At 49.8% G+C, this 23,834-nt stretch overlaps 1 protein-coding gene across 1 annotated transcript in view; it reads right to left on the reverse strand.

Moving 5' to 3' along the window:
- LOC122384266 (guanine nucleotide-binding protein G(q) subunit alpha-like) overlaps nt 1–23,834 on the reverse strand; it is an 88,309-nt gene that overhangs the window by 648 nt on the left and 63,827 nt on the right. The window contains exons 8-9 of the transcript XR_006257005.1: nt 8,122–8,217; nt 3,389–3,513 (exon numbers count right to left, since the gene is read on the reverse strand). The gene's annotated coding sequence lies outside the window, so the exon portion shown is untranslated. The remainder of the gene's footprint in view (nt 1–3,388; nt 3,514–8,121; nt 8,218–23,834) is intronic.

Below are 23,834 nucleotides of genomic sequence, written 5' to 3' on the forward strand. Positions count from 1 at the left end.
CAGAACTCAGAGGGCCATGCCAAAGGCTACTATGGCAGCTAGTCGACCTGGCGGCGCCGGCTCGACCACTTACCATGGTCACATCGTCAATGCGCGCAATGCTACGGATCATCATATTTATGTCCACAACGGTGGGTCCGTCTAGGTGTGAAAGAACGGGCACGGGTTAGCGTCAGCACACAGACGGCCACGCGCCACGACCGTCGCCACTGTGCCGACCGGCGCACTGCCAACGGCGCGCGGCTGCGCGTGAGCGGCACAAGCGGCGCAGTGCGTCAAAAAACGCCGCGGCGAGCAAGCGCAGGATGGATGTCAAGCCGAGCGACAGGCCGGCCGACGGGTGAAAACCGGTCAGCAGTTCGGGGCTACGACGCTAGGTAAAAATCGGTCTCGGTCCAGGCACGGACGGCGGAGGCATTCGCTGGGGTTTCGAACACAGATGCACGCCGAGAAGGAAGACACGGGTGCAGCGAAATAGCCAACAGCGAGAGAAAGGCAAAACACGGCTGAGATGCGCCACAGAGCGGCTGGGAAACGGTTCAGTGTGAAAACACGGTGATGTGGCTCAGCAAGTCATATGCCCCGAAAAAGTAGGTGTTTAACATAGAAAGGCAAAGTCATTGTTACAAAACATTACATGGTAAGTTCACGGAAAAATAGCAGCCTGACATTGTAAATACATCAATCAAACGTTAAATGACTGATTGTTACGCTCACAGCAAAGTATGACACCATTCTGCAGACAAGTGGTCACTTTCCTTGGCTGAGTGCTACACTCCCTACCCTGTCTGGGTCAGAGAAGACCGGCAATGTCTAGACTCTAGGATAAGGGTAGAGGAGAGGAAGGCGGGCAGAGGCACGGAGTGGAGCGGAGACAGGCCGCGGGGACAGGTCCGACTCGGACAGCGGCCGTCACAGTGCCGCAGCAGTCCCGTCGACCCAGATGAACTGACTGGACGAGTTCCCCAGTCGGCCACCGGATACCTTCCACAGTGACCTTTGGACAAACTGCCGCCCAATAGCACGCCAATGGATGCGATTCATTACTGGAAACGGGCCTCATGGGAAAAGGAGTTACTGCCCGGGCGCGAGCACATCTATTCTAATCAGCGCCCGAGTTAACGGTGCACTATTCCCAGCAACAGCGTGCCAGGAATGCACCAAAAGGTGAGTGGCATAAAACTGGGATGGACATTCTGAACACCTGAGAAATGGGGGAAGCAGCACCAAGTATTAGTTAAAGCGGGACAAATCACTGTGCTGAGAGTTGTAATATTAAGAAATAACAACAGTTTTTTATGTGTACTTTCTGTTTCCCAAAGATAGTAACTAATTACCGTATTGTCCACTTATTTTTCGCTGAAAAGATCAATTCAAAACTATATGGGAAATACCCATGCATGTCTATTTACAAATATTGATTCAACACATAAACCAATTTCACAAAATCTTTTGTGGTTTCCGCTTTCACCCTTCAACACCATTAAAATAACCGTTCTTTTCTGATGAGAACGCACCATTTATTTAATGCCGGGCGCAATTCGGCTCGCCAGCTCGCGCTGTGCGCCGCTGCTCCACCCGGAGCGGACAATACGTCAGCAGCCCGCAAACCCCGAATGCCTGAATGTCCGCGCTTTCCTAAACTGTTGCTGCGGCGCGCCCGCCCGCGCTGCATAGCCCAGCCGTAAAACGCGGACTTTCCGAGAGATTTGGCGCAGCAATTCAATAGCGAAATTTGTCCCGACTGCCGACGAGCACTGCGGACGGATTTTCTCCGCGATAAAAGCTTTATGATGTCTGCAATTTGTTGTTCCGACCGCCAATGTAGGGTCGGCGTCGGCGCGTGCGCACCGCGTTTACGTTATTTGGGCTCGACTGCCTCGAAACACGTCATGGTTAGAAAAGAGCATGGCTGTATGTTCTCTGCCGGCCGGGGTTTATGGGACACTTGGAATTTTGAGTGGAGGTCCGAGCGCAACCCTAATGGATGGAATCCAGAAATAGCTACAGCGGTTTGCAGCCGCAAAATGAGTTCAACTCAAATACATTTGCCACTACTTTATAATCAGATCACAGAGCTTCAATTTTACTCACAAGTCAAGTAATCAGATTTCGTCAAAGAATACCCTTTCGTCAAGATTAGAAACGACACGCACATTTTAGCTCAACGTCAATCGCCAAATGAAGTTAAGCTTCAAACAGCAATCTCGTAATCTGGGTCGTTTGACGCGTCCAGATCTGGACGGCGTACAGCAGCGGCACAACTGGAGAATATGGAAACTGCCACCTCCCGCTGCCGGCACCATTTGACGCGCCACATTGATCTTGTTCGGCACCAGTGCGCCGTTTTCGAGCCACGCGCGACGATACCACCGCGCCCAGATCGTGCCAGCGAAGCGGCCTGTTGACAACGTACCGGCTAGCGTGGCTGTCCGGAAGGAAACGACGACAAAAATCGAACAGAGCCACGCCAAACAGCAAACAATCGCAGTGATCGGGGAAGAACGAGGACGCGAGAGCGGGCCTGCCGGTTGAGGGCGCAGCAGCCAGTCCGACACAATTATGACCGACATGTAAGCATCAATAAGCTTATGAGCTTATGAGCCCGGTTTGTCTGTTGACCAATGAATGATTCGCTTTATGATTGCATTTGGACGATGTAGAAGTCCATTAAAATCGGCATGACAGGAACGGATAGTCCAGGTTATTCAATATTCATGCACTAACCTAGTTTATTGATGCAAGGTATATGATGCTGCATTATCCGCTGATGCCTTCTATTACTGAAAACCGTTTTAGCCAGTCACAATGCAAAAAATTTCGCGTCTAAATAGGCTGTGCCGCCTTTGTTCTGGGCTCTGGCTGATGCTGAACCCAGCTTCCCCTGCGGCGTGCATACACCCAAACTCAATTAATATTGTTTCTAGGCTGTCTCATACATTAATCTTCGATGATAAACATTGAATAATGCATAGCTGCTTGCGAAAATTCAAACTAGTTATCAGCTTACATCTGAGCCCACTTGACAACACACAGCTTTTCTCAATATCTCGCCACCAAAATGGTACGGACAATCCCTATTGAAGGTCTTTTCTGGGAGTTTAGGCAGCGTTTTGTCAAGGCGTTAGCGCACAATGGAATGCCAACAATTAATTCCAGGTGCATTAATCTCAGTCTTGGTGAGACGTTTCGTTTCCTGAGGCGGTATCGATTCGGCTACCGCCCGTTCTGTTCCACTCTGAGCTCGGGGCCGGGCAGCCACTTTGTGCGATCATGGGTCGACTGAGATGGACAGAGGATGGAGTGAGAGACAGAGGATGGGAGTCAGAGAGTGGAGCGGACACCGGATGGGTAGGAGAGAGGGTCGGAGAGAGCGGAGGGGACTCACCTGAGCTGCCGTTCACCCCGTACGGGCGGATCCTCTTATCGTAGCCACTCGAGTTACCGACTCCGCCCGTAAGAATCTCGTCCAAAATGCGCTTCTCCTTTTCGCGGTAGTTCACACAGTCAGTGCTGCAATGGAATTGGAACGGAATGTCAGTGGTGCTACGAAACGCCGGCCGCTATGGTGACAGATTCGTCCAAATTATGCATAAATATAAGAGTTATGGAGTGTCAATAAATACAGGTTAAGGTGCATCATTGGATTATTTATATATTCATCCATATGGCCGTTCATTATTCGTGAAATAGACTGAGCCCAAATAAAATTGTATCCTGATGGGAACACAAATGGCTAAAAATGTTATCAGCGAGTTGAGAAATGAAGTCCTGAAACCGCCCTGATTTATTTGTATTTCGTGCTCGCGTCACTCACGAAATGTAATAAAAAGAAACCTCAGCTTATACCATCTCATCAACCATTCTTCCCGGATTCATAATCCGTGCCCAGCAGCAAACTGGTAGCATTTCCACGTCTGAAAGTCTACTTTCGATGCCTCACATGACGTATTTTACGAGCCGAGAGCTGCTATACGCTGACTGGCGAATCGTTTCTAGGGCTGCGGCAGCCGCTTCATGGGCTCAGCACAGCGCCAATATTGCATCAGCAGTGGCAGTGCCGATCACCAAATCGAGAGAGCATCCGCAAATACAAGCATCCAGCGTAAGCGGCGGCGTGACGTTACGGTCCAAGGCGGACATGAGGACAGGTGGCGCCGCCGCCACTCGCATAGCGGCGGGAATGTGAACTAACCTGTTTACCATAAGGCCGCTGTGCTAACGGTCGCTGCGGGCGCCGTTTCGGGCTAGTTTTGACTTTGTACCGCAATTAATGGTTTATTTATAATAAAAAATGGACTAGCGAGAGTCGTGCCGGAATCAGAATTCAATGTTCTACAAAACTAAGCCATTTTCATTGTGATCACGTCATCGACTTCACCGCCCAACCCAATAAAGCAGAAATATGTCGTGTCACCGGTGATTACACGCAAAAATTCTTTGGCATATAGCATAAAAACCAGAACACCTTTGACTGCAGCGACTATGCGGTACTACAGAGAATTGTATGGCCTACCTAATGGTGCCCATTACTTAAGAATTAAGTTGAGTATTTCGTCGCCTAGCTCTTGTAAAACCGTATGTCCGCTTGTCTATGGAGTTTGGACCGTAACGATGGGAAGTCGTGACCAGCAGCCGGGAGGGCCGCCCGCCACGGCCGACCGGCACACGGCTCGACGTTCGGAGACGGGCCTGTGAGCCAAATCCGCCTACCACATGATAGTAAGAATGTGAAGCATCACAGAGCAGCCCGTACCCCGTTCCCGTTGATACAACAGGACCAGACTATCCAGCCTCTCTCCATCCAACTAGCCGTGCGGGACCGTGGCGCCCCGAGCGAGACACGAAACTCTGTGCGAACAGCGGAGTTCGGTGTGGACCACGGTGCCACGTCAATCCGGCCCAGTCTGAGTCTGCGGACACAGACACGCCACGCCACAGCCCCGCCGCCCACCGGAGACGCTGTCCTCGCCACTCGCCAGCCCAGTGTCCGGACGAATGACCCCGTCGGGCGGCCGCCACTAACTTGTCGGCTCCCAGCCCACTCCCCGCCGAGACATGGAGCTCAGGGCCGCTCCGAATGGATGGCCCTCCAGCTGCACATACCACGGCTGCCGGCGTCAGACGAAACGAATCCGCATAACAACACTCAAACACCGGCTAAAAACACCTCGAACAACAAACGGTAAATGACTTAGAGCAAATTGGATTCTGGAAATCAAACTTCAGCACGAACAACAAACAATAAACGATCAAGCATAAATTGTGTTCAAGAAATCGATCAGCACCAATTTAGAATCGTTTCCACGGCATTTTAACAACACCACGACTGGCGCATTTGTTCGCCGACGACAGGTAATTGCATGGAAACGCAGCGGCAGAAAAAGCTATCGAATGTCAGCTCTAAGTGAACGCCATCCACTCCATTTCCGAGGCTCCGGCCAGTGCCGGCCGTTCCATTAGCACTATGACGTTTGTACAAGCTTAGCTTCATACGCCGGTACAGGCCAGCGATCCGAACAGGACGAGGATAATGGTACGCTGTGCACGGTACAGTATAAGTCATGTTTTAGTGATTTACGGGCAGCGGCTACGGACGCATTCATGGCGTCTACGATACGGTGAGATGAATCGCTTCATTTCGTCGCATATAAAATGAACGATACGCAAATGCATGCTGTGGCATTATAAATGGGCAGCTTACATTGCATGATAATAGTTCCCAGACATTGACTCGTTTCACAGCGTTTATAACTGTATTTCTTGGTGGCTTGACTTAACATGCATGACATCGCTTAGCCATGACATAGCAAATTTACGACGTTAATATTAATCATCTCCGTGGTTTTGACATTTCAATCATGAGTTAGGCTGCACCATTCTTTTGAAGCGATCTGCTTCTATCCTTTTACAACCACGGCACCAAACGCTAATGCTCAGAGTAAATGGATGACAATAACAACTGTTACATATTAGGAAAACAACATCGGTAACGTCGAGCACAGCGCATTGCTAATCTAGAAGTCATTCCAAGATGCTTCGTTCGTCTCCAAAGACAAAGCACTACTCACAAAACTGCAGTAAGTGCCGATTCTATTTCTATCGTCACTCCGTTCGCTACACTTCTGCATACATATATCCCTTTGTTCGTAGAATGCATATAGTTTTACAATCTCACCAGCCTCCATTTTCACACTGTGCCTTATAGTGAGCCGGTCGCCTCACATTAGCCGTTAGGCCTCGGCACCAGTCTCCAATACCCCGGCACATATCGGTGACGCTCGCCCGCCGGGCCACCGCAAATTATGCAAGTCCGCTCGGCCTGTGTGGCGGCGTGGCGGCGGGCCGAGTCACGTTGAAAGGCGCCGTGTGATCAATGAGAGACGCTCGGCCGACACGCCGGCTCTATTGTGGTGGTGGAGAGCGGCTGTCCCCAGACCCGACATCACATCGGGACGGAATAGAGCAGCTGTTCCAAGACCCGACATCACATCGGGATGGTAGTGGAGAGAAGCTGTCCTTATGCTCCGACATCACATCGACGGAGAGCCGCTGTCCCCAGACCCGACATCACATAGGAGCCGCACAGAGAGCCGCTGTCCCCAGAGCTCGACATCACACCGGGACGGCACCTCGGCACTTGATGGAGCCGCCGATGGACCAGGCAGCTGTGGAAGTCATAGGCAGTTGTGGAAACCAGTGGTAGCTGTGGATGCCAAATGGAGCTATGGAGGAGCCAGAGTCAGCTAGAGGAGCCAGTGGCAGCTGTGGAAGGCGAGAGTCAGCTGTGGAAGCCGTAGGCAGCTGTGGAAGGCGAGAGTCCGCAGTGTAAACCAGTGGCAGCTGTGGAGTGTGGACGCCGTAGGCAGCTGTGGAAGATGGACGCCCAGTGTAAAAGCCCAGTGGTGTATGTGAACGGCCAGGGGCATGCGTGGAAGCCAGAGGCAGCTGTGGACGCTAGTGGATTCAGCATCAGTTGCGAAGTGGTTGACCAGCAATAAGGCATGACATCTACCGACAACAGACCTGTGTTGTTAGACGTGGAGTGAATCAAAACAGCCGCAATAAAGGTTAGAGTCCTCGTTTAGACACCCGCATGAGCGAAGAATTGGACAAGTCCACTACTGCCGCTGTCGCTAACCCCATCACAGCTGCGCCAGACAGGCGAAAGGCTTAGCTCCTCAAACATAAAAACACCATTTTCTGTATCTTGGATCTCCTGAGTCCCGGATCCATTTTAAGACGGTGAGCCGCGACGTTTAATGCGTCATCGCGTCTCCAGCTTTGTCAGTCCATATTGCGCCTACCAGTGTAATTACCCACGCACACGATATCTACCAAAGAAATGAAATCTGTAGGTCTGTGGACGCCGGACATCTGTGAGCGTAGCAATGCAACCGAAAACACAGTCAGCGCCATCTAATACATTCTGCTTGCAAACATGTGTTTCGGCGGTAGAAAAAAACATCAAACCAAACCCGTCATCAATTACTTCGAGGCTAATTTCGATAACTTGTGTGCTATAGTGCTGTTAAAAGTCAACAGCTAGTTTGCGCTCCAATCCCTCGCCCACATCGAGAAGAGGGACACCAATCGGTGCCGAGCTGGCTGCCACCTCCGACAGGAGGCTCGATCGTGCCGAGATCGTCAAACGACTTCGGCGCCGCAGCCGAACGAGCTTACAGATGATTGAGAGAGAACACAACGTCGCATTAGAAATCATCGAACCGGGAAAGTAAATTTCACGGCGGGATTTTCTAATGAAAACAAATTGGCTTGTTTATGACGGAAACGATGAGTATAGATCGTAAGGAAAAATGAAACAATGCGTTAAATGTGTTTGGGATCACGTCGCGAAGGAAAACATTCTACCGGGTTTCTAGCCAGTAAACAGCATATCCCTCCACACTATCAGCAAATGTCGGGAGCAGGCGGGCTGTGCATTTTCTTTGAAGCTCGCTGGGCAGATGAAGTTGGCGGTCCGGAACACATTCATCTCGGCCCCGAAGAATCTCGGCGTCGTGGCCGTGTTTAACTGGGCGGATCGCACGATCGATGGCGGATCAATCCGTCAGATGCAGCCAGGCCCGCTCTGTCGCCCACGGCCGCGTCATCACTCACCTGACCAAGATGGCGGCCGCCACCAGCAGACGCAGCGGCAGCTGGGTGGCGCGTCCGCGGCCGTCCGCCATGTTGAGTCGACTTCAGCGCACCCGTCTGCAACGGACATTGACAGGCCGTTATTCAAATGCGCTCGGCTCGGGTCGGCGCCGGCTGCGCCGGCGACGGCTGCCTGTTTGCCTGATTAGTGGGTGTCGATTGGGCAAATTGTGAAACTGAGCGCCGCCTGACCTATCAACTGGGGCAGGGGCGCCGCGGCGCGAAAACAACCCCGCCACCGCCACCGACGAGCCGCCCTTGGGGGCCCGGGGACCACGTCCAAAGACGAAGCTAATCAGCCGTGGCCAACCAGAGCGTTAGTATTCAGCACAACTGGCGAGAGGTGGAACTATTCCAAAGCGTCAACTTCGGAAACAACGCTTAATTCCGTTTCATTTATATTCAAAATTAACTCTGAGAAACGCGACGTTGCCTTTCCAAACACTGGGCAGCAGACGATCGGAAAGGGTGAGAGGGAGAGGGAGCGAAAGAAAGAGAAAGAAAGAGGGAGGGAGGGAGGGAGGGAGGGAGGGAGGGAGGGAGAGAGGGTGAGAGAAAGAGTAGAGGGAATGGAAGGAAAAAGAGAAATGTGGGCCATTGGCGAGAGAGCACACTCGTTTCATTACTTTTCTATTACAGATCGTCATAAAATTTCAGGAGGCCGAGCAATGTTTTTATTTTGTGCGACACGAAATATATAGTTACCAAAATAGGGTAAGGGCGGGTAAGAGGACGCGGGCGATAAGAGTACGCATCAGCTGTTTCGGTTGCCTAGCAACGCGGGTTTGTCGAGTTCATGAGGTGACATGAAGCCGCCAGTGCGTGTTTGTCACCAACGGAACGTGGGCGTTGTGCGGCGACGCTGTTGAGTTTAAGGCGATGAATATTATTTTGGAGCGTTATGATATTATTATGGTATGGTACAATAATTTTGATACTTGGCAGTTGAGATAAGGTACATTTTTGTGATTATTGTGGGAAACTTGAGAGGTTTTCTGGGGAAATACTGTGCAGTGCAATATTCTGTTTGTGAAGTTTTGCACAATGTTTCGGGCAGGCGCGCACACAGGATTTTTGAATGGGGGGGGGCACGACCTTCGAACTGGGCCCCCCATGCCGAAGGGCCCCCCCCCAAAAAAAAAGAATACGGCCCACGGGACTATATTTCGGTTGGTTTGAAGCTTGAGCAACTGGTTTTTCAATGCATGGTAAAACAATTATTTCGGTACCAGCTTAATTTTCAAAACATGTATATTTTTACGCTAGCATGCTTTTTTATCAAATGCGAATCAGAGCCGGTACATATACCTAATCATCTAATTTATTACGTAGAACATTTCATTAATAAGCATTTTTGCAAGTCCCTCAGAAATCAGCCCCGGGCAGCGACTGACTGCCGGCCGGCCGACCGGCCCCGGGTGGCTAGAAGCAGGGGCCGGTCACTGTTTGGCCCGGATGTGTAGGAGCGGGAGCAGCACTCCTTTTTCACGTATATTCACATATTTTTTTAGGCACATCGACATGAAATGTCATTATATCTGATACGGTGCGGGATCACAGACTAGAGATCCAGCTTATAACTTATATCTAATGTTTAACCAATGAATCAAATCAACAGGACTATGTACGATGCATGTCGGACACGTACCCAGAATTTCGCCCAAGAGGGGGTCACCTGCTGGTCACCTGACCCCGGGCCCGCGAGTCACCCGGGGCCCGGGGTCAGCTCAGGCAAGGATGTATCCAGGACCTTTCGATGGGAGGAGGGAGGCACGGTGGGTCCAGTCTCACTGGCAGACGGGTCTCTTTAAAACGGTCTTTGCATGAGAAAATGTGGAAAATTGGCAAACAAAAGTATCATTTATGCCCGAGGAGTGTGCCTTATGTACACTAATGCCTAATTTACATGGTATTTTACGAGCAAGCAAAGCGAGCGAGCTCCTCAGAGTCAGCGCGCCACACACCGAGCTCCTCGGTGTGTGGCGCGCTCAGAGGTGCCAGTGAAAGGCCGTCAGATGCGCTGGTGTTGGGTCCTCACAGGCGCCGTTACGGGGTCTTAGGGCTTAGAGACACTGGTGGGGCCATCATTGGCATGTGTGTGGCCCTGCAAAATGGCCTGCAAGTGGAAAGTGGCCCGTCATAGACTGGCAAGGACACTCAGAGGCTGGTAAGAGGCCCTCAGAGTCACTGGTACGTGACCCTCAGAGGCGTCGGTGTGGGGACTCTCAGAGCCGCCGATGTAGGCCCTTAACCCGCGCCCCGTAGGGCTACCGGCGGACCCTACCACCCGTAGGGGGGGGGGGGCGTTTCGCCCCCCCCCCTAAGATCTCGGAAAGTTACCGGCCGATTTTCAAAATTCAAACGGCGTTCGATAGCCCCACCCAGGAACTACCTTGTGACCAAATTTCATTGACCTGGGTCAAACCGATGACGTCACAGGTCAGGTCAAAGGTCAGATTTTCACCGTTCACAGGCATTTCAAGAAATGTGTTGTGAAATCGAGTAAATTGGTAATTCATTGAAAACCATCGATGGTACATTGTTCGTCAAACACATACTTTGCTATCTGAGGTCACTGATACCAGGTCAGGTCACAGCGAGGTCAGGTCACCGGGGGTCACAATATGAAAGTGTCGTGTGATACATGTTTTATGGTCCATTTTACATGACAAATGCGATTATGTGGGTTAGGCAGCCTTTGGGGCCAGCCTAGGTCACGTTTTGGTGAAGGTCAGGTCAAGGTCAGGTCAAATTAGGTCAAATTTCAAAGTTGATATTTTTGCATAAAATGGGTATCGATTCGATGCAGCTCGTCACAGGGAGTCTAATGGTGGTCTTTGTTTTGCTCTACGAGGTCTAGAATTGCCAAAAATTGAGTTTGAAAATTTGACGTCATCATTTTTGAACAGTTTTTTCGCTATAACTTGGCCAAAAAACGAGGTATCGATCTGAAATTTGGTATGCAGATAGAAGACGGTAGGTACTATCACATATATTCCGGTTTTTTCGAAACTCAGAAAACTTTTTGGATTTTTTGGCTAATATATCCAAAAAAATGCTTTTTTGATTTTTGGGGGTCAAAACTAAAAAATTTCAAAAATCCGAGATAGCAGTTTTGTAGACCTGTCAATTCTACACCTTTTATGTCTTGATCATTTTTCTGTATCTTCAAATCTGTAGGCCTGACAGGTCTTCTCGCGAAGGTCTTTTTTCGGTCGAAAATGACAAAACATGACGTCATTCTGACGTCATTTGTGGCCAACCTATAATAGCCTCTGGAAAAATTTTTGGTCACAATGTGTACAATTGATGCCCGGAGGGGTCCTGAAAGTTTAATGGCGATATCTCCAGCCGTTTAGGAGATATCGACCGAAAAGGACAGGGGGGGGGGCGTTTCGGCCCCCCCCTACGGGGCGCGGGTTGATGCGATGGTGGGGGTCACTTGGAGGTGGGGCGACGGGCCTCGCAGTTGCCGTTGTGGGTGCCTTTAGAAACACTGGTGTGGACCGTGTGTCTATCACAGACGGATGTGGAGCCATAGCGGCCAATCCCTCGTTGGCCGTTACTAGGGCCCTAAGCGGCCGGCGAGGTCTCTCAGAAACCGGCATTGGGCCTTTATGAAGATAATTGTGGCTACATAGGAGCCAATAACGTCCCCCCCCCACAAGCCCTGTGGTGTCCTTCCGAGTTGAAGTGCGGCCAGCGCGAACCCTCTGCTACCAACTGGCGCCGGAGGGCCCCTCGGTTTCGAAGGAACCCTAAACCCGAGAACGGGCACCTACCCCCTCGCTCCCTTGCTATGTCACTGAATCTAAGTGATTAGGGACCCTTTAGGTAATCAGGGGCGTTTCAGATGACCAGGGGTTTTCAATTGATCAGGGGCCCACCAGGTGACCATGGGCCCCTCTGGTAACTAGGCGCCCCTCAAGTAACCAGGGACCCCATCAATAACCAGGGCCACTCAGTAAACGGGGGCGGCACTCAGGTAAGTGTAGGAGTCCCGCAGATAACCAGGGCCGGCAAGGTTTCTCACTTCTGAGGGCCCCTGGAGGTCTTCTAAGGGCCCCTTGAGGCTTTTTGAGGGCCGCTTGACGCCAGCTGAGGACCGTTGGACTCCAGCTGAGGACCGTCTGAGGCCTTCTGATGGCCATTTGGCGCCAGCTGGGGGCCATTTGGCGCCAGCTGGGGGCCATCTGGCACCAGCTGGGGCCCCCTGACACCAGCTAAGGATCCTTTAGAGCCTTCGGAGAGCCGTTTGACGCAAGGGCATGGCCCTCTGACGCCAGCTCAGGGACCTTTGACACCCTTTAAGGCCTTCTGACGTCCGTTTGACGTTAGCTGAGGGCCCTTTGAGGCCATCTGAGGGCCCTTTAAGGCCATCTGAGAGCCCTTTTAGGTCATCTGAGGGCCCCTTAAGGCCATCTGAGGGCCATTTGACACCATCTAAGGGCCCTTTGACACCAGATGAGGGCCCTATGACGCTAACTGAGGGCCCTTTGAGGTCATCTGAGGGCCCTTCGAGGCCATCTGAGGGCCTTTTGAGACCATCTGAGGGCCCTTTAAGGCCATTTGAGGACCCTTTGTACACGGTCTTCGGTGGTCTAAGGATTAGTTATAGGCCCATTTGAGGCGGCCTTCGGCCGCCTCAAATGGGCCCCTATTCCTTCGAGTTGGGCCCCCCAACTCGAATGGGGGGGCACGGGCCCGTGTGCCCCCCCCCCTTGTGTGCGCCCTTGGTTTCGGGGTTGTTTTGTGCGCGAATTGCATGGATGGTAAGAGTACGCACTGTTCATGAGGGTAAGAGTACGCAGAATTATACATTATATCGAATATATGTACAGAAATATCAAATTATTGATATATCGCTCAATGACGTTTGTTTTGTAGGTATATCATCAATGGAGCACGGTGAGGCAGATGCGTACCCGAAATTCTTCTAAATACGATTTATTTTCCCTTTTGATTGTACATTTTTAGAGTCACATGACTTGATTATTTCTTGATTTATAGATATGCAAGATTTATTTTGTTTTTTTCTTTTTTGATACTAGAATTAAATTAAATGTCTTCTGAGCTTGATGTTAGGCATTTGGACAGTAAAAGCTGCCTATAGGTGTGTGTTTATATGCTTGCGTACTCCATCCGCATGGTGTGCGTGCTCTTACACACCCCATGTGGTAAGAGTACGCAACAGCAGCGGTTCAGAAAACGTCAGTTTTAGACCACTTCCATTTACGCTGAAGGATCGTTGCCTCATGGGTTGATGGCGAATTCAATGAACTTTGATATTCTATATTTGCGATTTCTTTCTTTCAAATATTTAACAAATGAGAGCAAAAAATCCACTAAGTGCGTACTCTTATAAGAGTCTCTTATACGACTTCACCCTGTCCCTATGCATAGTCTACGTCTGTCGTAGACTATATATTCCGTGCTGTCGGTAAGCTGCACCGAAAATAAGTAGGTAGGGGAGAGTGGGGCAAAGCGGCCACCCGGGGCAAAGCGGCCACCCATCGTTTTAGCCCTTCATAGCTGGCGTCAGTTCCAATTTATGGTTTCCAATTATACTTCTCTTCACGGTCGTTCGAATGAGCCAGACCGGGGTTTCAGGCCCATCACCATTGTTCTGTGAAACACGGAAAAGCATTTCTTGCCAGGTTACCAACCATGTTTACAATTTTTAAATGTTATGCTATTCCATAACCGTTTGGAATTTTTATAAGCGTTCTTGTCCATGCATTGCATGGTTATCGTACATGTATTCTACCAATTTTAATGTTTTTTACCCCACTAATAGCTAAGCTGGAATATTTTTGTCTCGGACGGTATGCGTGGGGCAAAGTGGCCGGGGCAAAGTGGCCACCCCCCAATTGGCCATAAGTTGCTTCCATCTGGATAAAAAACATTATTTATATTCAAATGTGTCGTCATGCATTCATCTTGGCCACTTTTCAGTTGCATGAGTTACCAAATAATGCAATTAAATGTTTATTTTCATGAAAATCCTTTCTTTGTTTACCTACAGGTGGAAGATGATAAAGTAAACATCCATCCTCGCTTAACCTTGTCACCATCAAATACCCTAGTCGTACACGAGGCAACTATTTTGTTTCTCATATTGGGACTTGAGAAGACGCCGGTGGCCGCTTTGCCCCAGGGTATGGGGCAAAGTGGCCAATATGCATAGGTTTAAAGTTTTGTCAATATCTTTCATATGTGAACGCCTTTGGAAATAAAACGCAGTTGAAATAAAAGGCAACTTACTAGGGATCACATTGGTATAGAAAGAATCTTTCCAAGTTTAAAAATCAAGCGTTGGCATCGTGAGAAGCGTTAGGGTGGCCGCTTTGCCCCACTCTCCCCTATCTGGTTCCAATGATTCATCACCGAAGCGATTCCACATCTAGCAAGTGATACCACCGTGCCATAATTAGGTCTAATTTGCAGCTGGATTGGCGCCGCGGCAGCTAATTTCCGAAACGTCCCACCTCAACACACGTGTGTACGATGCACTCCGGCTGCGGCTGGTGGCCCCCGTCCCCCTCCGTCGGGAGTACCGCGCTGGGCGGCCCGGGGCTCGGTGCCCGTCCGGCGGTGTGCGCTGACGAGCCCACTGTTTGTTCAGGGGCCGCCAATCAGCGACCATCGCCGCGGGCCGACGCGGCGGCCACCGGCCCCCACCGCCGCCGGTGCCGGACCGCCTGTGGCCCGCCGCGGTTATCACTATGCAGCCACGCTGGTTCGCGCCCGGGGCTGGGGTCCCCGGACCACTGCCAACACTGTGTTTTACGCCGGAACGATTCGGACGTCGGCGGAGAGCGGCGGATATCAGACGGAATCAGGCGGTAAATCAGAAATAGGCAGATTGGAAGACATTGGGAGTAGTTTCAGACAAGAATGCATGCGAAATGATGGGTTGTTTCATCGCCCTCTGAGCTCAGCCCAGCCTGTTTGTGAGAACTGCCTCGACAATCTATCCAGCCGAGAAAAAGAACAATGCGAGAGGGCAGCAGTCGTGGATTTCGTGTCGGTTGTGGCGACAAGAAAAGGCTGCTTTCATTTTCTTAAGCCCTCTTGTATTTAATGTTTGTTATTCGCTAGCAATCAGGTCCACCAGCTATCGCACGGCCAATACCTATCATTAAAAAGAAAGAAATAACAATTCCATATTTGTTTTTATCCCAATTCCTCAGCTCATCCGACAATAAAAGTGAGCCGGCATCAAAATCAGTCCACTTCGTCGCGTGCTTAGGAGACAATAAAATTACGGGTCCCATTCAGGGTCTATAAAGTTCCCTGCCAATTAGTGACATCGTACCCGTCACAAACACTGGAAAATACCCTCTCTGGACGCCCGCCTCTAACCAGGTGTCGACGGCGTCAATATTTCTCCAGCCGCCGGGAAAACGCTCAGCGTCGGCGGGCGCACCGAGCTACAGTAGCCGGCGGCGGGACCAGAGAACTACTCCTGCCACTGAGCGGCCAACGAACGGAGCGCACCGCTCGACGGCGGCACATCACGAGCAAATAGGAGCCGAGCGGCGCTTCACTGACATTCACGGCGCTCTTATCTGAGATAACTGCGTACCAACTTCACATAAAACGTAAACGTTTTCAGATATGCATAGGTAGGTATAGGTAGATATTGTAACTACCAGCGCGACCACAAGCTAACCGTCTTTGCATGTTCATTTCAAAATGCATGCAAAGAGAAAATAAAATTCTTGGGAAATGAAACGCTGAAATTCAAACATTATATTTATGTTACCAATATGTTTGTGTCACGATTTTAGTCATAGGCTGAGGGCAACATCCGAGAGTCGTATCACACCACTTCCTATAAGAACAGTTTTTCACTTAGCATGCTTTATACTCGTACAAGCCGCTCCTATGTCCTTAGGCGTCACCACCTGCCCCAAGTGCCTCTAAACATATTTTTGGCAATGACGTAAGGTGCGTGACGCGAGGTTCCCCGCCAAACGTCGAGCACCAAACATTCTGGCCGACAACCGCAGCAGACGGCCTGCGTTGATAGACTGCGCCGCAGAACAGCGGTGCTTTCCGGCGCAGTATTTAGAGCGGCGCTCGCACACTGCATGGGCGGGCCAGCGGCGTTCGCTCAAAGCTGGCAAATGATGACAGGAAGGCCATTTGTTCTCAAGAGATAAATATTTGCGCCATGAGGTAAGCAAATACCTGTCATCGTTCGCCTATTTAGGTCGGCCATGTAAAGGGACACGGCTGGGCGTCGAATGTTTCTTCAGTTGTGTTACGGTAGTTCACTCATCTACCACAATTACATAAGCCATCCATTAACGTGCACTCATTCAGTGCACGTAACATCGTTTTAATGCTAGTTTTTGTTCCTGTCAGGCCCCAGTACTTGCTAAACTTTAACTATTTATAAATAACGTTATGTACCCTTGTGGTGGAATTCAGCCAATGCAATGCTACCGTACGACAGGACGGTGGAATGACAAGATAATATCTTTTTTTTAAAAAGTACCCATGACCTAGCAAATTATAGCATATTTCAACCTAAAAAGTGGAACTACAAAATACATATTCTTCAAATGTGTTGATTTTCAAGGAAAAAAATAGTAAATATATGAACTATGCCGACTTGTTTGTGAAAGGAAATTAGTTACTCCTGGCGACTATGCTGGCAAGTTAATGCCGGTCGAGGCCTGTGGGGAGGCGCCGCGCTTACCGACTCTATCTAGCGTTACCGGTCGATTCGTAGACCACAGTCCGGCACTGGCGCGGTGTGCTGTCACCAATTCCAGCGCGCATTAATGAACACCTGCCCTTCCAGGAGGCCCGTTTATGCCGGCCCGCATTAACGTCACTGCCGGTCGCAGACGCGTGCCGCACCCACTGCATGCAGTCACAGGCTGCGGACTGGGCGGGTTCCGAGCAACCGCGCAGAGCCGGCGAATCAGAACCGCTCCCTGGTGGAATTCTACACCGACCGCGCGCGTGCCATCGCGAGGCGGTCGAAAAACGTGTGATCATTTCCGAGATTAAATATGGCTGCGGAACGAAAATAGAAGCAACCGCATTGAATAGATTTTGCGCTGCGTGGTTAGATGCTATTGAGTAGGTACATAGCAATGTGAGGTTCACTTTACACATAGCAAAACGATGAAGTGGTGGAAAAAATATTGGTACAGTGGCCCGCTATTGGGCATCAACATAGGGCCGTTTATTGGAGAATCTCTAGTGGTATCTTGAGTGAATTTTCGTCTCGGCGAATGGGTACCAATCTCCCCCATTTGTTGACTGTTGTAGGAGGTTGTAGCCCAAGACGAAGTACCACTATACCACGGCGCTGCGCCTCTTCTCGAAGATTAACGCTCCTTCCGGAGAAATGAACGCGAGAAGTTGCCGCGATGCGTCGTCAACGATGTTTACCAGAGCAGACTGACATCCGGCGAGCGACGGCAAAATTGAGGATAAAACATTATTGAACTGAGCTCAGTCGAGACGGACAGAGAATGTCGCCATAGACGAACGTCTATCTCCGACGGCGGTATTGCCAATAGGCAGACGTTGGTCCGTAACGACGACAGAGCAGGCGGGCCTGTTTTCTTTTTGTACCGATCCGCCGGTCCCGCAGCATCAAGCTGAACAGCGTACACAGGAGACATTCAGGAATTCGGGGAACAAACACTACACCTGCCGTCAACACATAAACATACCAGACTAAACGAAGCGGTAGCTATGTTTGCATAAGAGATACAGAAGCATATCTCTACATATACCTAATAATGACGACAAATTAGTTACGCCCGGCACACCAGCTTACTGTCGTGCAAACCAGGGCTGCGGCGTCGGAATCGGAGTTGGAGTCGGTCGGAGTCGACAGTTCTGTCCGGCGTCGGAGTTGGAGTCACTAAAATCTTACCGACTCCAACTCCGGCCGGAGTCCGAGTTGACGCTGCATGGCTCAACGTCATGCACTGCACCTGTTTGGTTGACGATACTGCGCTCGAAATGAGATTTTGTCGAAAAAAAGGCCATTTTGTTGTTTTTGACGAGCGTCTTCAGCGAAAGAAGCAGAAGACGGTGAATGCCACAGAACCTGCTTTTTTAATTCTGCATGTTATTTTAATAGCATATTTGCAACGCAAAGCCTTGGAACGCACAAGGGATTGTTTCAGGCAAGATAAAAACATCTCCATTATGAGCTTCAATATCATGATATGGATTTTAATAGAACCGTCCGGAGTCCAGAGTCGGAGTCCATGTTTGAAGCCGACCCCGGAGTGGGAGTCGGAGTCAGCCTAAAATCCATCGACTCGGCAGCCCTGGTGCGAACCCGGAATAATGAAACAAGACGACTTACTGTTGAGAACTGTAGTTTTCGAGCGCTAAAAAAAACTCACCAATCCGAAACAACAGCCACCAGACCAGCAGTAGTGATCATGCTGTGTCATTCACTGGCGGATCCGGAAAGGCCGCCTCGGAAGATGCGGGGGGGGGGGCAAACCTCCAAAAATTTCCCCTTATTAAAAAAACTCGTTGGATTTTGTTTCCTTACGCACTGCTGTGCATTTTAAAATGTGTTTCGTTGTCTTGTAAAAAACGCACTTTTTGTAGATTTCGGGCGCTGCACCGCCCGAAATCTACATGCTCTGGATACCCCCGTGCCATAATTAGGTCTAATTTGCAGCCGGATTGGCGCCGCGGCAGCTAATTTCCGAAACGTCCCACCTCTGGATCTGCCAATGGTGCCATTCCGCTTTTTTTGTGCGCAAAACTGAATGTTATACTCACATTTGATGCCTAGTCTTCCCATTTGTCTAAGAATTAACGATTCCTCACAGAGAAACAGATCAACAGATCAAGAAACAGCACATGAATAGCATTATGAAGTCCCCGCGGTGTTTGAATTAGTAGCCACAATAGTATCAATGCCTACACCAAAGCCAAAGCCTCTTCAGGGTTCATCTCTGAGATGCTGACATGGCCAGGAATAACCTCGGTGCCAATGAGGTCGCGGAGGGAGGGGGCGGGGACGTTCGCACCGTCTCGTGACGGCGGGGTCTGCCGTCTTGCGGTCCGTTTGCCGTCCATTACGCCGGCGGGGCGTGCCGGCCGCCTGGGGCCACTAATGGGGCCAATCGGCCGTGGGAGCCCCCTCACCTGTCCCTTTTGTGACCAGTGTGCAGCGGGCGGCAGGCGGCGCGCCAGGTGCGCCACCAGCGCCGCCGGCGCGCCGCCACCGTCGCGTGTCGCCGGTCATCCTCTCGCGCGCGGCCGGCGCCTAATAAAGGTGGCCGGCCGGCATCTGGGGGCCGTCGGCGCCGCGGACGTACCGCCTTCAGTTTGTCCCAGTAGCGCACATTGATTCCGGCCGGCGTCATAATTGCACGCGGCGCGGCTCGCTCGGCGAGACATAATGCAGCAGTCACAGAACAGTGACGCACGTACCGCTCCGGGAACGACAGCCGACGCCCACGTCTCTCTCTCTCTCTCTCTCTCTCTCTCTCTCTCTCTCTCTCTCTCTCTCTCTCTCTCTCTCTCTCTCTCTCTCTCTCTCTCTCCATCTCTTCCTCACATTTTCATCAGATGTGCGCATTATGAAGTCCCCGCAGATTGTGCTTCCCGAAGTTTGTGCGTCCTCTCGACGGTGGCATAAGGCTCTGGGACGTCACGGTCGCGGCGGCGTTAGCTGAGTATCTGTAAGCGAACATGGGCATCGTGCACCATGCAATGCTTATCTCTCTCAGTTTTATGCAGATCCTACGCTACTTGGTTCAGAGGTTCAGATCTTCTCGACGGCAGCTCATCGCAAAGTTACACTGAGCGCTGATCATCATACCATCGCGTCTTTTTTGTAAAAGATTAGTTTGGTGGATTGCCAGCAGTCACGTCAGGTTACATACTGTCCGAAAAAGGGACTGCTATTTCAATAACGCAAGGATCAGATTACACCGTGAGGATCACATCGTCATTAGTCTGGAGGCTGTTGTGCATATGCCATAACGGTACGTACTGGTGCTACGAGGAAACGCGCCTATACATTTACATGTCGCATGACGCACGTACCACTGGACAGTGCCATTGGCGTCTGTCGATTTTTTTTTTGCATTTATAAAATCGACGGGGATCATGACTGTACCGCACAGCTTCTATCTTGTTAGTAAAGAGCACTCGAAGGAAAACTAATGCCTTGCATGATGCTGAACAATGCTTGTTCGAAAACTTTGGCTGCATAGGTATCAGACTTGTGCCAAGGTCCCGAAAAGGTTCGAGATCCAGGGTTCGCAGAGTCCAAGGTCTGGGACCTTGATGGATCCTGGACCTTGCATTGTCATTTTTGTCGTGAGACCTTGGAAACCCAGGACCTTAAAACATCCATATGCCGCGAGACCTTGGAATCCCAGGACCTCAACATTTGCATATGTCGCGAGACCTTGGAATCCCAGGACCTCAACACTTGCATATGCCGCGAGACCTTGGAATCCCAGGACCTCAACACTTGCATATGCCGCGAGACCTTGGAATCCCAGGACCTCAACACTTGCATATGCCGCGAGACCTTGGAATCCCAGGACATCAACATTTCATGTGACATGAGACCTTAGAAACCCAGGACCTCAACATTTCATATGCCGTGAAACCATGGAAACCCAGGGGTCAGGACCTCAAAATTTTGGTATGCTGCAAGACCCTGCAGAATGCAGACCTTCAGTCCCAGTTTTATTATTTCTCATGGGATCTTAGGAGAAGGGTCTGCTGGATCTACACCATCATTTTGTTGAGGGACCTCACGAATCCTGGAAGCAGGACCATGAGGTTTATGTTGCACATGGGCCACTAAGGACCCTGCACTAGGTTTTGTCTGTAAACACTTCAATAAATATCTATAGTTGAGCCACTGAGCGACCAGCTGCAAGGGGCTAGGATAGATACATGAAGAGAAAATGAACCAGACTGTGTAGACATATACAGAGCCAAATCGTTGTCATAGCTGTGAGGCAGAACTGGAACAAGAGACCTGGTAGCTTTTTACATTATCAATGTTATGGATTATGAAACTGTCAAACAGTGGACAGTGGTGGTTTGGAAAGTTCTTTTCTAATCTCACCTGACATATTTTCTGGGCCTTGTTTTCTGGGTTGTGATATGCTGGGCTTGAAGCTACTTGGAAGCTACCCTGACCCACTGACCAAGTAAGTGTCAAACTTATTTGATTTGCAAGTCATCAAATCACCATTGAGCAATGAGCATCCAATATAAGCAATGATTCCATGACAGTTCAACTTTTTCGTTTAGCAGGTTTTCGTCGGACAATTTTTCGTCTGCAGATTTTCGTCCGCAGACTTCGTCTATGCATTTTTCGCCTGTGCATATCTAAGTCCGCGCATTTTTTCGTAAGGACATTTTCCACCTCGTCCAGACGAAAAAAATGCCGGACAGAAAAATACTCCGACGAAAAATGCACCAAATCAATTCGTACAGACGAATAAATGCAAGACGAAAAAGTCAGACGAAAATCTGCCGACGAAGAACCGTCTGACAAAAAAAAATTGTCATATGGAATTTTGTTCAGAGCCTTCAAGCTTATGTGAATGAACAGTAAGTAAGGTTTGCGCTCGCTGATGCTCTAATTCTATTGGCTTAATCGATCAGTTTTTGTGTGAGCGCTCGCGAAAACAAGACTTAGAACATATTTCAGTTTTTATCCAGGGCCCTGTTCGGTCGCTGTTTTTATATCAGCGTGCGGCTTGGCCTCTCATTGGTCTAACGAATAGACCACTTGAATTCGACCAATGAGGAGCCAAGAAGTTAGCAGCATGGTCGCAGCCTGCTGATAAATAAACGGGGTGAGAACAGAGCTCTAGGTATTATGTAACTGAATGTGCAGAAAATCGAAAGCATATAACAATCCAATTCAATTTTTCCATTTTTATGAAGCCTGTAGGTTTTATTTCTGGGTTTTTGATCTTGCCTGAAAGAATACTTGGATGTCTGTCTTCAATAACTGTAAGGTGCTATCCTACATTCATAATGATCAGGTAAGATTGATTTGAAAGGGACATGACAATGCAAAATGCAAGGTACCTATTACCTACCTATATTTTTATGAACTTGTCAGGCTAAAGAAGGAGAGATTGATATCATGATTCATCTTTAACTTTGACTTGTGTTGAAGCTCCCCCTACCTATGTTGGTAAATGAAAACCACCACAGGTTTGCATAGGTTCTGCCCCTTTCAATGTTGCTGGGCATCCGTTGGCAGAATATTTAGAAGTAAGCCTGCTCATCAGAATGTTAGTTTAAGTTCTTGTTGTGGGACCCTGAATACTTTGGATCCTGAGGTGTATTTTTGCCGTGGGACCTTGAGGACTGTGGACCCTGAACTCTGAAGTGTGTACTAATCATGGGACCTTGGGGACTGTGGATCCCGAAATTCACGCTTGTCGTGGGACCCTAGGGACTGTGGATCCTGCAATGCATTCTTGTCGTGGGACCTTGGGGACTGTGGATCCTGCAATGTATATTTGCCGTGGGACCTTGGAAACCTTGGATTCTAGAAATTGAATTTGCCGTGGGACCTTGGAAACCTTGATTCTAGAAATTGAATTTGCCGTGGGACCTTGGAAACCTTGGATTCTAGAAATTGAGTTTGCCGTGGGACCTTGGAAACCTTGGATTCTAGAAATTGAATTTGCCGTGGGACCTTGGAAACCTTGGATTCTAGAAATTGAATTTGCCGTGGGACCTTGAGGATCCTGGATCTTGATTTTTGGTCACGGCACAAGTCTGATAGGTATAATTGCAGCTACGAGTATTGTTTTCTGCGATAGGGTGTTCATTTGCCAGAGACTCTAAGGCCTTTTTAGAGTCTTTAAAGGACTAGTTTTAACCAGACGTCAAAAAGTTTCACTCTACCTGCCCGATTCATAGGCTAACGTAGGTAAGTGGACGCCTGCAATTGGCATTGCGACTGGGGAGATTGTTTCGCAAAAAGTCTTCTTCACAGGTAACTAATCAAACTTAGAATGTATAAATCGAAAAATATTTTTATAGATCAGATACTACTACAGTTTGTCGCATATACCAGCCACAAATATGCCTCGAAAATCTGAGACAACACATTTTTTGGCGGTCTAGTGTCCTTCTTGTAGCAATTATCGACGGAACCAACACGGAGCAGCACCAATTAGCGATCATTAAACAAAACACTCGAGCGGAGCGGCCATCGCCGTGACTATCAATGAGCAGTCGGCTCCGTGATGGTCGCTCGTCACGGTCTGTCGTACGCGCTCAGACAAGCAGTTGGTTACTTATTCACCAGGGAAGGGCGGCCCGACCGACCGAGGAGTATGCTAATGATTGGTGTCGGGCCGCGACCAACTGAATCACAGCTTCGCCGATCAAACTGTCAACAACGATTGTCGCATCTATCCGGTGTTTGCTAGAACCTGAGAACGGTAGAGCGGTCGCCGAGGAGAGCGGTGAACAGTCGCGAGACGCCTCGCCCGCACGCCACACATGATAAGCGTGAGGCCGTCTAGTGAATCCACCCACTTGCCGTCTCATGAGTGGCGTGCGCTCGGTTCATTATCTCGCCTCTAGCCTGACGTTGTCCCCTCCTGCGCTCGGCGACCGACGGTGTAGTCGGTTTAAATTTAGTCCACGGTGCCAGACTATTATGTAAG

Source organism: Amphibalanus amphitrite, unplaced genomic scaffold (genome assembly GCF_019059575.1).
Source record: "Amphibalanus amphitrite isolate SeventyFive unplaced genomic scaffold, NRLGWU_Aamphi_draft 000185F_arrow, whole genome shotgun sequence".
NCBI lineage: Eukaryota > Metazoa > Arthropoda > Thecostraca > Balanomorpha > Balanidae > Amphibalanus > Amphibalanus amphitrite.